The following is a 10,271-nucleotide window of genomic DNA, read 5'->3' as shown; positions in this document are numbered from 1 at the left end:
TTAAATATATAAATATAATAAACAATAACATGATTTTGAGCTTCCAAAATTCATAAAAAAAAACATGTTTTTAAATTGTTAGTGTAATGTTTTTAAGATGTCATAACTTTTTTATTTTTAATATGTAAAATTCTGCTAAAAATAGTTATTTGTTACCTAAAAAATAGTTTCTTTTAGCCTATATAACAACTTCTTTTAGCCCCAAAAAAGGCAATCCAAAATCAATTGGGGGCGGGGGCGGGGTTAATAAAGGGGATTCGGGGGCGGGGGTGGGGGTAAGAAGACTGAACATTTCGAGGGCGGGGGCGGGGACGGGGACGGGGGAACGGGAAAATTTCGGGGGCGGGGGCGGGGGATGCACTCTCCGTCCCGTTTGCCCCCGTTGACATCCCTAATTTTCACGGCAAAACTCAATTTTGCAGGATGATTGGATTCGCCTTTTAAGCAAAATAGCATTTCCTTATGGGATGAGTCGTTTTTGCTATTTTAACTTTAGAATAGAATTTTATCGGTCAAGTCAACATTAAATAAAACCGAACACCTTAGGCTTAAGGGAGTGTGCTCGCTAGGAGCGTTGCACACCGCTCCATGGCACGCGCTAGGGAGCTCACGGAAGAGATGCGCTACACCCCCTGCGAGAAAAGAGAGGAGAGAGAGCGGAGATTCTTGGGCTGTGATTGACTCTTGCTATTTTTTTTTTCAATATAAAACCTATTAAATTTACAAACTATCATTCCCTATATTTTTCAATGTAAACATGTTAAGCTTACATGACAATAAAAACATATGTATCAATAAAAAAAACATATATGACAATGTGCTAAAAGTGCTACCACTCCATCCAACATTGTTCCATACTTTACCATTCATTGTAGTATATTGACCAAGTTATAACCATACATGTTTTGGTTTGTATTTTTTCGGTCTAAACCACACACTATATCTGTCACACTCCGGCCGGCGGCGGAAGCGTTGAGGTTGCGATGTTGAAAATTAGATCACAATTAACATACATACATTGAACACAAGACTTGAATAACATTACATGTCTTTATAGATTTCAGTAAAAGGATTTCATTGATTCAAACTTCAAAATACAAGTTTACAAAATAAGTTCAGCAACACATAATTTAACAAAAACAAAAAAGGCCTAAACAGGTTAGCCAACAATAAAAGATAGGTTATTCCACCTCGTGAGGCTTAACACCCAACTTCTATTTCCCTGAGAATACAAGCGAGAATACGTCAACAAAAATTTTTGGCGAGTTCTATAGGTTTTAACTTTGTTTGTATTGTTTAAAAGAAGATTTTTGTATAAAAGTCAACCATTATCAGATTATACAAAAATTTTACCATTAAATTTTCAAAGTGGTAAAACAACAATGAGAAGTGTCATCCTGACCTAAGTGTAAATGTACTTGTAATCCTATACAAATATGGATGTTGATTCACTTATGAGATATAAGTTGAAGTCAACATTATATCGTATTGTATCCTCTTAAGTGTTTATTTTATTTAAATAAATCACTACACTTAATCCTGATCTGAGAGTAAATCTTTATAAAATGTAGAATGTTTAACCGAATAGTTTGTGCAAAAACATAGTCAACAATGTTACCGACATGCATCGTGTGAGACCCAATACTTGTAACCCGATACAAATATTCATGTTAATTCACTTATAATAAATAAGTAAAATTAGCATATTTTCGTGAAGTGATATATTGAGTGTTTATTTGATATAAATAAACACTAAAATTCTGTTTAACATTCTACATGTAAATCCTTACACTACATACAACTTTATCCTAGTTTGTATTAGTATTTTTGTATCCGGAATTTTGTTACAATTCCTAATTGTTTGTGTTAGGAAACTTTTGGTTGTAAAGCTTAATAAATGTGTAAAGCTACAAAAGTTTTCCTATATAAGTTTTAGTTACAATTCCCAACTGTATATATGTTAGGAAACTTTTGGTTGTAAAGCTTGATAAATATGTAAAGCTATAAAAGTTTTCCTATACAAGCTTTAGTTACAATTCCCAACTGTATATATGTTTGGAAACTTTTGGTTGTAAAGCTTGATAAATGTGTAAAGCTACAAAGGTTTTCGTATACAAGTTTTAACAGCACACCGGTCGTAAGTGTCCCTATATGAGTTTAAACAACGCATCGGCTATAAGTGTCCTTATACGAGTTTAAACAACACGTCGGCTGTAAGTGTCCTTATACGAGTTTAAACAGCACGTCGGCTGTAAAAGTCCAAAAAATAAAAGTTTATTTCCACATGTAAATCAAAACAGTTTCCTATCCAAATTTTGACAGCACCCCGACTGTAAATGACCATAACCAATACATTTCCAATCATTTATACCATAAGACCTTTAACATGTTCATTTTATGAACAACTTGTTATAATTAACACCTTTGTGTCCCTAAAGTGTATGAATTAAACAATATCATAAGTTGTGTTTCTCTTATCTACAACAAGTCTTTGTGCGTGTATTTGAAAGACAAAACAGCAAATTTAATCTAGAATGTCGATTCTGTCTCTGTTTTAGAAAAATTCTCGAAAAATCATCGTGAGTCAGAATTTGGATCCGTAAACTCTCAAAGCTTAGAAATTGAGTCTACTTTGTCCATGATGTTTTTCCCTGACTTTATGTGGACGCTAACCAGGGTGAAAATGACCGTTTTTATGGACTGGTTCAAAATGTACTAAATGTTATGCAGTTTTGTAAAAATCATCATAAATTATAGAAACATTGTATGAACGTATGCGAGTAGTCTCTGAAAAGGTATCGATCTAAACTACTTGCATGTTGTACAGTTTTGAAAACCATAGGGTTTAAGAAGGGCAAAACAGGACTTGAACAGACTGCAATTTTCTGTAAAAAGCTGGAAATTAAGCCTAGAAATGTTTAGAGAAATAACATGTATTTTCAGTTAACAAAGCCTTTATATCATCCAAATAGAAATTACATAGCATGTATTCTCCTCCAAAATTTGTAAAACATAAAAGAGGGGCCGTAGAAACTCACTTTTATCGCGTAACGTTATTTGGTTCAAGATAGATTCGTGAAGTTTCCGGTTACAACGAAACATAAGATTTGAATGATTTTTAGGATGTCTTAACACATAAAGACATACATTAACAATAAGATAGGCTTTTCTCAAGCTTTAACTCACTTAAAAAAGTGATTTTTATGATAAAAAAGAAAGGTAGAAGTCATATAATCACCTAGTTTTTCATGGATCCAAAATGTGTTACCAAAAGAGTGTTGAAACACCAGACTTTTGAGGAACAAAAGATAAAGGTTTTCTTAGGTTTATAGACACTCGAAATCAGAACCTTATGGGGTTGTTTAGATCTTGAAATATGGCACCAAAATTGGAACTCTTTGTGGCTTGTTTTGATACTCGAAAACAGCCACTGTTTTGGCTTTGTTGCTGTCACGAAATTTCCTAGCAAAAAGGGTAAGAAAAAAGTGGTTTAGCCACTGTTTTGAGTCCTCATTTTAGTGTAGCATAACAACTAACTTTTAGAGGTAATTTGAGGTGAAAATATAAAGCAAAAGGAAGGTGAAAACATGTGAAATGGTTTCTGAAAAACTGAGGGGCAGCAGCCCTCTTCTTGCTCATAGTTTCTGCGGGTTTAGAAAGAACTTTATGGGGCTGAAATATGATGAACTTTGAGAGCTTTTCTAAAGAGAGTTTGTTGCAAAATGTAAGAGGGAAATGAAGGGAATGGTGTTCAACATTTATAGGAGAAGAAGGGAAGAAGATAAGCTTAAATCTAATCTAAGATTTGATGTGTTCTAGCTAGATTTGATTTAGATCTTGTGAGGATTAGATTTGATCTTCTCTTGCAACTTGATCACTTAGTTAGTTAAGGATAGAACTTATACAACTAACTAGTTACTAGCTAAATGTCTTAGTTTAGGAGAAAAAAATATCGAATATAAGATGAAGTACTATGGAGTGATTTTTTGAAAAAATGTCTTAATGAAATATGTGCTTAATTGATTTCCTTGGCACTTGTCTCAAGTATTTTTACCTTTTTATCTTATCCCATAGAATTGGAGACATTATTCCTTACATGTATCACTTCATGTCATGCACCCATAACTAGTCATTGCTTATATATATATATATATATATATATATATATATATATATATATACATGTATTCTTGGTACAAAATTATAACGTCCGTGTTTCTAGGCTAAGCATTAATGTGATGATGTAATAGTTAGGATCAACAATTGTAACCCACTTCGAAGTAATAAAGAGGAATTACTTGAATATTACGTGAATTATGTGATTTTATGTGCATTATACTTATTTATAAAATGTAATAAATTACGAGTGAAAATAAGCACCAAAAATAAAAGTATAGATAAACCCAATATCTATGAAGAAAATGGTAGTGGTCGTGACAAGGATTCCGGAAATATAAAGAACGCCGAAATCCGAGTTATAACAAAGAAGTTATGACCCGTCGAAGTTTTACGGCTAAACCGGTACGGCACCGCGTAACGTAAAAAGTGAATTTTTGATAAACTACTTTTTAGCCTTAGAGATCTAAATGAATGTAACATCCCAAAAATACAACCCAAAAATTTTTGTTTGAAAACATTACTAAAACCATAACATCAAATATCATATAATAAAACCATGAGTCGTGTATCTCAAATGTCATAATAAATGTATCAAATCAAAACCGATGTCAATATCATGTCAAAAATATCAGAGTCTAACTCCCAGGTTAAAACTGTGGTGTGTGCCATGCCATCATCCCGAGCCCTTCCCCTTGTTAGCTGAAGTACCTGAAACCAAAACTAAAACTATAAGCACAAAGCTTAGTGAGCTCCCCCAACTACCACATACCATACAATAGCATATAAAGCAACTACTGGACCTTACCCACTGCATCGGACCGAAGTCCGGAAACTGCATCGGACCGAAGTCCGGAACTAACCAGGGCCTTGCCCTCTGCATCGGACCGAAGTCCGAAAACTGCATCGGACCGAAGTCCGGAACTAACCAGGGCCTTGCCCTCTGCATCGGACCGAAGTCCGGAACTGACTGAACATAGCATAGCATAAATCATAACTACTAGCATAAACACATATACTGCGTACTACATCAAACCGAAGTCCGGAACACATAACACAAAGACATGCTTGAATCACAAAGACATCAAGCACACTGAACTACTGCATCGAACCGAAGTCCGGAACTACTGCTAACTAAACGGGCTGGCATTGTGGCCGTAGACCCGTTCCTACTGGAAGGAAAACTCACCACGAAATGCTGGCTGCTGAGATGCTAAATCTGAAACTGTCTGACTGCTGCTTCGGAACTCCCCGGCTACAAATCCCATAAACACTAAATCAAATACTGATAACTACTGTCAAGGTAAAATGACCATTTTACCCTTCTGATCAGAGTCAACGATAAGGTCAAAGTCAACTCTCAGTCACCCCAACTCGTCGAGTCCCTCTACCGACTCGTCGAGTTCAAACGGTCATAACATCAGGACATCTCGATTCTACTCGTCGAGTCTCACCTTGGACTCGTCGAGCTCCTTTGTTTCCGAGTCTCACTCCTGTCCAACTCGCTGAGTCATCTCCTTAACTCAGTGGTATCACTCATAATCGAAGAAGGGTTTGGGGACATCGATCCGACTCGTCGAGTCCCAAGAACAACTCGGCGAGTCCATTGCATGTTCAGACTATACAATTGTTCCTAGGTGATTCCACTGCCTCCAATTCATAGATCTGGACTCCTTAGGCTAGAATAACATGTAAAGTTGCTAACTTTACGTGCATGCATGATGCAATGAAGCTAAATCACCCAAAACAAGCTAGAAATGAGAGTCTAGGGCATAGAATGGGATCTTGGCTGAATAAAGGTGGTAACTTTGAGATTCTGGAGCTCAAGAGTACCTAGATCTAAAGTCCTTATAGACCCATAAGCTCTCTACCCGAAATTATCTTGGAAAGGACCCCAAAAGTGGCAACAACAAGCTTTCAAGAAGATCTAAGTGAAAATAAGTCAAGGTACAAACTTTATACCTTCAAGAGCTCTGAAATGCAACTAAAAATCTGGATCTTCTGCCTCTTCTTGAATCACCAATGGATCTCTTGCTTCTCCTAACTTCAAATCACACAAAAATGGCAAGAAAGGCTTTAAGACACTCAATGGTTGCTAGGGTTTCGAGAATGGACTGTGGAGGTGATGGAGGCTGGGGTGAGGACTCATAATGATGCTTGAATAGGGTGCAAACCCTATGGATTAGGGTTTCCTCCTCATGGACCTACTCGCCGAGTCCATTTCCGACTCGTCGAGTAGTCTACTTAAACCCCGCGGTCCAGGTCGCACCTACTTGACGAGTTAGGGCTACCAACTCGTTGAGTTGCTCTTATAAAATGAACATTTAGAGAATTACTTTTGTACCAGGAATGGGGCGTTACAATTCTCCCCCACTTGTCTTAGACTTCGTCCTCGAAGTCTGCTGAATCTGAAAACAACTCCGGGTAGTGCTCCCTCATCTCCTCCTCGGGCTCCCATGTCCAGTCTGAACCCTTCCGGTGCTGCCACTGCACCTTCACTAACTCTACTCTTTTGTTCCTCAACTCCTTCACCTTACGATCTAAAATCGCTACTGGCCTCTCGATGTAGTTCAGACTATCGTCAACCTGAATGTCCTCCAGGGGTACTACTGCTGAATCATCCACCAAGCACTTCCGTAACTGAGAAACATGGAACGTGCTGTGGATTTGGCTGAGCTCTGCTGGAAGATCTAACCGATAAGCAACCCGACCCACCCGCGCCAAAACCCTAAAGGGACCAATGAACCTGGGGCCCAGCTTGCCCCTCTTCCGGAACCTGATGACACCCTTCCAAGGTGACACTTTCAGGAGGACCATGTCGCCCACCTGAAACTCCAAGTCCGAACGCCTCCTGTCGGCGTAACTCTTCTGCCGACTCTACGCAGTCTACTACGAACCTGCTGGATCAATTCTGTGGTCTTGAGCACCACCTCAGTGCTCCCGATGACCCTCTGACCGACCTCGCCCCAACAAATCGGGGTCCTACACTTCCTCCTGTAAAGCATCTCGAAAGGTGGGCGGTCAATACTGGCGTGGTAACTGTTGTTATATGAAAATTTCGCTAATGGAAGATAAGTATCCCAACTGCCCCTAAAATCTAGAACACATGCACGAAGCATGTCCTCGAGAGTCTGAATCGTTCTCTCGCTCTGCCCGTTTGTCTGAGGGTGGAAAGCGTTGCTGAAGTGAAGACGAGTCCCCATCTCGTCATGAAACCGCTTCCAAAACCTGGAAGTGAACCGGACGTCTCGATCTGATACTACTGATACAAGCACTCCATGCCGTGCCACTACCTCGCGCACATAAATATCGGCTAGCTTCTCGGTCGATATGCTTTCCTGAATCGGTATGAAATGCGTGCTCTTGGTCAGCCAATCCACTATGACCCAAATCGAATCAACTCCACGTGCGGTCCTGGGAAGCTTAGTGATGAAATCCATAGTGATATCATCCCATTTCCACACGGGAATGTCTAACGGCTGCATCTTGCCGTGGGGTCTCTGGTGTTCCGCCTTGACCTTCCTGCAGGTTAGGCATCTCTCCACATACCAAGCTACGTCCCGCTTCATGCAAGGCCACCAATAATCGGGTCGAAGATCTCTGTACATCTTCGTCGCCCCTGGGTGGATGGAGAACCGAGATTTGTGAGCCTCGTCCATCAATACCTGCCGTACTCCACCCCAGTACGGTACCCAAACTCTCCCATGAAGGGTCAACAATCCCCGACTGTCGTAATCAAACGAAGCCACTCGACCCACTATCCTTTCGCATTTCTGGCGCTCCTCCTTCAGGCCCTCAACCTGCACCTCCCTAATCTTCTCCAGCAGTGGAGTAATCACTGTCATCCTCAAGCAGATATCTCGAATTGGAGCCGCTACCGCCTTGCGGCTCAGGGCGTCGGCCACTACGTTGGCCTTGCTCGGGTGGTAGAGGATCTCACAATCGTAATCCTTTACCACGTCTAACCACCGACGCTGCCTCATGTTCAAATTCGGCTGATCCATGAGGTACCTCAAACTCTTGTGGTCCTTGTAAATAGTACACCGGACCCCATAGAGGTAATGCCACCAAATCTTGAGGGCAAACACTACAGCCCCCAACTCCAAATCATGCGTCGGGTAGTTACCCTCGTGAGGCTTCAACTGTCTCGAGGCATAAGCTATCACATGCCCCCGCTGCATCAACAGTGCTCCCATACCTGTGATTGAAGCGTCACAGTAGACTACAAAGTCATCTACTCCCTCTGGCAGGGTAAGAATCGGTGCCTCGCACAGTCGCTGCCTGAGCGTCTCAAAGGCTGTCTGCTACTCAGGACCCCAACGAAACACCACCAACTTCTTGGTCAGTTGGGTCAAGGGTACTGCTATCTTGGAGAAGTCCTGGATGAATCTCCTGTAGTACCCTGCCAATCCCAGGAAGCTCCGAATCTCAGATGGAGACCTCGGGACCTCCCATTGCATCACGGCCTCTATATTGGCCGGATCTACTAGTATACCCTTCTGGTTGACGAGGTGTCCAAGGAACTGCACCTCGCGCAACTAGAACTCGCGCTTGGAGAACTTCGCGAAAAGTCTCTCCCTCCTCAGCGTCTCTAGCACCTCTCTCAGGTGCTCCTCATGCTGCTCCTGAGTCTTGGAATAAACCAAGATGTCATCAATGAACACTATCACTGACCGATCCAACATCGGTCTGCATACACGATTCATGAGATCCATGAATGCGGCTGGAGCGTTGGTGAGCCCGAACGGCATCACCACAAACTCATAATGACCATAGCGGGTCCTAAAAGCGGTCTTCTGCACATCCTCATCCCTGAACCGCATCTGGTGATATCCTGACCGCAGATCAATCTTGGAGAACCAAGATGCTCCCTGAAGCTGGTCAAACAAGTCGTATATCCTCAGGAGTGGGTAACGGTTCTTCACCGTTACCTTGTTCAGCTCCCGGTAATCTATGCACATACGGTGCGACCCATCCTTCTTCCTCACGAACAGGATCGGGGCTCCCCATAGTGAACTACTCGGCCTGATGAAACCCTTGTCTAGCAGCTCCTGCAGCTGTGTAGACAACTCCTGCATCTCTGGAGGAGCCAGCCGATATGGTGCCTTGGTTATCGGAGCCGCACCCGGAACCAGGTCAATCCGAAACTCGACCTGTCTTTCCGGAGGTATCCCAGGTAAGTCCTCCAGGAATACGTCCGGATACTCTTGCACTACTAGTACATCGTCAACTGTCGCCTTACCCTTCTCCCGGGCATCTATAACATAGGCGACGTACCCTGCGCAACCCTGTTGAACGTAGCATCTCGCTCTCGCTGCTGAACAAAGAACTGGTCCGCGCTGTGGCCTCTCGCCCTGAATCACTAACTCTCCCCCACTGGGAGTGCGAACCCTCACTAACTGCAACTCACAATCAATCACTACCCCATTGGGGCTCAGCCAATCCATACCCACTATAACCTTATTCCCTCACAGGGGAATAGGAACCAAGTCCACTAAAAACTGCTCATCAAATAACTGCAGCGAACACCCCCTATGCACTCTCGCAACCATGACGGTCCTATCATCAACTATCTCAACCTCGAGTGGACAATCCAGCTCCCCCGAAGCTCTACTAAACCTCTTGCTAAGCGCAAGTGAAACAAATGATCGGGTAGCCCCCGAGTCAAACAATACTGTAGCTGAAATGCCGTTCACTAAGAACGACCCTATACGAAAAAATATAACTATGAGAAACAATCAATATCAAATACAGAGATAAGAGGAAAATACATACCTGTCACCACATCAGGAGTCGCCCGCGCCTCCTTTGCTGTCATCTGGAAAGCTCTACTCTTCGCCACTGGCGCCTCAACCCGACCCTGACGGCCGTCTGTAATCCTTAAAGTAGCAGGGGCAGGTGCTGCCACCTTCCCTGCTGCTGCTAAACTCGGACACTGGGACTTTTTATGTCCCGTCTGATTGCAATGGAAGCAAATCAAATCAGTTGCTGTGGTGGTGGTGGTGGCTGTACAATCTCTACTTATATGCCCGGTCCGACCGCACTTGTAGCAGCCGGAGATCCCTGCCTTGCACGCCCCATCGTGCAATCTCCCACACTTGCCACACCTACTGTGGCTCTGCTGTCCTCTGGATCTGTGATCCAATACCTTGGGC

This window comes from Lactuca virosa, chromosome 4, assembly GCF_052849685.1.
Source record: "Lactuca virosa cultivar CGN04683 chromosome 4, Lactuca_virosa_CGN04683_v6, whole genome shotgun sequence".
Classification (NCBI taxonomy): domain Eukaryota; kingdom Viridiplantae; phylum Streptophyta; class Magnoliopsida; order Asterales; family Asteraceae; genus Lactuca; species Lactuca virosa.
Note: the sequence above shows the minus strand (reverse complement) of the source record.